Genomic DNA, 3,647 nt, shown 5'->3' with positions numbered 1-3,647 from the left:
GGTAACTCCGTGGGGATGCTCTGAGATGAGCCCCACACCTCGGACACCGATTCGGCTCTTGACACCTTCTCGAGTGTCTTGTTTTCTTTTTTTTTTTTTTTTTTCCTCCTATAAATCCTCTTCAAGCCCAAGCCGGCTGAAAAGCTCAGCTCCCATTCCTGAAGGAAAACCCCGAAGTGTGTTCCTTGCCCTGGGAGCTGCAGGGAACAAGGAGGAGGTCAGCCCGGAGCCTGGGGAACCAAAGGCAAACACGACACGCACGTTTATCGCAATAAATCGTGACTTTGGCAGGGTTGTTGGGGTTTTTTTTGTCCCCGGCCGCTCTCCTATCCCTGCAGCCGGCTGGGCTGCTCGGTTCCCAGCCTGGCCCTGACCCGTACTCAGCCCCGGGCCGGTTCGGCAGCACCCACAACTTCAGCGCTGCCCACAGCACCCAAACCCCCGCAACGCGGCGGCGAACACCAAAACCCACCCAAAAACCATCCAAACCCACCCTTCCCTCACCACCACCACCACCACCGCCACCGTCCCCTCCCCAGGCTGCCGGCACAGCCGCTCACCTGCCGCAGGATGAAGCTGGTGGAGGTGGTGCTGCCGTCGGAGCGCTTCAGCCGGCTGCGCCGGGTGGCCGTGCCCCTCGTCACCTGCCCCGGGGGGGGATGCCAAGACATCAGCCTCCTGTCGCCGACACCCACCCGCAGCCCCCTCCCCGAAACCCCCAGACCCCGCACACGGCACCCACCGCGGCCATGGCGGCCCCGATCGGCGGCTGCCTCCGCCCCGGCCCCGGCTCTCCGGCTCCGGGAGCAGCTGGGCCGCTACCGCCGGGAGAGAGCGAAGGGAGAGGGCGGGCGGGGAGGGGCCGGGCGGGGACACGCCTGTCACTGTCACCCCCCCCGGGGGTGGCACCGGGTGAGGTACGGGCTGAGAGGGGTGCGGGGGAACCTCCGGATGGCTGCAACCCCGGAGAGGGGATTGGAGGCAGAGGGGGTCGGGATCTGCTCCCCAGGAACAAGGGATGGGACGAGAGGAACGACCTCAAGTTGTGCCAGGGGAGGTTTAGGTTGGAGCTGGGGAACAATTTCTTCCTGGAAAGGGTTGTCAGGGACTGGCCCAGGCTGCCCAGGGCAGGGCTGGAGTCCTCATCATCCCTGGAGGGGTTTCAGAGCCTGGGGATGTGGGGATGAGGGACATGGGGTGGGGGTGACCCTGGCAGGGATGGGGGAAGGGTTGGACTGGGTGACCTTGAAGTTCTTTGTCAACCAGAGTGATTCTGTGATGGAGTCCCCATCATCCCTGCAGGGGTTTCAAAGCCCTAAAGCCCTGGAGATGTGGGGATGAGGGACATGGGGCAGTTCTGGGGGAATCCCAGAATGTTTGGGTTGGAAGAGACCTCCGAGCTCATCCAGCCCAACCTTTGGCCAACACCACAGTCAATACTAAACCCTGTGCTTAAGGACCAGCTCCAAATGCCTTTTAAATGCCTCCAGGGATGGGGACTCCACCACTGTCCTGGGCCATCCCAATGCCTGACAACCCTCTGAGTGAAAAAATATTTCCTACCATCAGGCTGACCCTCCCCTGGCACAGCTTCCATCCATTCCCTCTGCTCCTATCCCATCCCTCAGGAGCAGAGGCTATTTCCCTCCTCACTCCAAGCTCCCTTTGGGCAGTTGCAGAGTTGGACTCTTGAATGCTTGGACTTGGTGATCCCAAAGCTCTTTTCCAACCCAAACCATTCTGTAATTCTACCCGGGGCAGCCACCACCCTGGGGACAAGCACAGACATGGGGGGGTGTCCTGGTTTGGGCCAGGATAGAGCTAATTTTCTGTCTTGCACTGTTGCTTTCAGCCAAGTCTCCTTAAGCAGCTGTATTTGCTGAAATTAAAGTGTGGCAGGGGGGAAGCATGAGGGCAAGGTTTCCATGAAGGAAACTCCTGCAGCTGGAGAGTGGGAGGTGGATCAGAGCTGAAGCACCAGGAGGTGAATTTCAGTGAAACCTCCCTGTTTGTGTTCCAGCCCAGTCCTGCTCTGCCCATCCTGGAGGACCTCCAGAAGTGGTTGTCTGAGGGGTATCCAGGTGTCTGATCTCCACAACCTCCCAGCAATCACCCCTACTCCTGCTGACCCCTCTGTTTGCAGCATTGGTATCCATCTTGTTAAAGGCTGGACTGGATGAGCTTGGGGGTCTCTTCCAACCTGAACATTCTGGGTGATTCTATGTCCTGCACCCCAGCTCTGTGCATCCCCCCGGGGTGGACTGGAGCTGTGACACAGATGCTGCAGGCACCTTCTGAGCCGAGTTTAACCTTCTCAACCTGAAACTGAGCCACAACTACCACGACCACGCCAACACCCAACACTTCCAAGAGTAGAACAGCATCAACTTGGATCAACAACCAGTCAGGAGAAGCACTAGGAGTTCCAGAGTAGAAAAAAAGAAGAAAAAAAAAAAAAGAGAAGTTGGGAGATGAAGTGATTTGAAGTTAAAGAGGAAATCTGGGGAAGAATTGGAAGCAGGACCTGGATTTCCTGCTTCCCACTCCTGTGCTTGAACTCCAGGCACGTTACACCTCCCACTGGAATGAGTAAGAGGAGAAACGTGTTCATCTTGGAGCAGATCTCATCACCAGAAAGCTCTGAGCACACACACACACACTCACACTCACACACCCCTCTGGTGAAGGCCCAAAGCACTGCAAACCTTTCTTCCTCTCTCACCATACAAACTTCAGGGGGTTTTTTGATGCCTTGGATGAAATGAGGCAGCCTGGTTTCTTTGTCAAAGATGAATGTGGGTCATGAAAGCTGTCATCTAAATGTGGATTATTTTTGTATTCAGTTTAATCATTAACCCGGGTATTAACAAGGGTACTTCTCTTTAAACATCAATCTCAGGGTGACCAGTGCCTGGCTGACACCCCAAGTCCCCACAGCACCCAGAAAACCAACACCTCATTGCTTCACTCCAGCAGGAGGCTGAGATTGAGATTATAAATGAAACCCAAACGAGCATTTGCCAGTAATTCAGTCAGCTCCTCTGGCTTTGGGATATTTTGCTTTGCAGCCTGAATGACCTGAAATCAACCCAGTGGGGTCAGCAGCCTGGAAGGGCTGCAGCCAATAAAAGGATGAATTGCAGTGAGTTATGTCTAAATAACAATTAAGTCCTTCTCAGGTACCTCGGGCTGCCTGCACACTTTTTGTGTGTGTGTGTGCATTCCCAGCGTTAGCAGAAGGTGTCTTTAAAGCACAAGGATTTATCCTTAGATTGGAGCTAGAAATCTCTGGAATATTTGCTCAGTCTCCATGAACAGCTGTAATAAAGCCACGAGCTTACTTAAGGAGTGCAATAAAACTGAATTTAAAGAGCAGCCTGTTTGTTGCCTGAAGCAAGAGCTCCTCCTTTGTGGGGAAGGAGCTGGTCCCTTGCTGTCAGACTCTTCCCTTCCCCAGCACTCACCACCACGTTATTGCCCTTCAGGCTCCAGAGGCTTCCCAAGCAGAAAAGCTGCTGGGGGTGAAGTGCAGCCCAGAAAAATCTCCTGAACCCAGGAGGGGCTCCCACACCACCACCCCTCCTGCCCTACACCTTTCTGGAACGTTCTGCACTCGGGGGTGAACAGAAAACTCTTCTCCCAGGTTC

This window comes from Calypte anna, chromosome 7 (genome assembly GCF_003957555.1).
Source record: "Calypte anna isolate BGI_N300 chromosome 7, bCalAnn1_v1.p, whole genome shotgun sequence".
NCBI classification, from domain to species: Eukaryota; Metazoa; Chordata; class Aves; order Apodiformes; family Trochilidae; genus Calypte; species Calypte anna.
Note: the sequence above shows the minus strand (reverse complement) of the source record.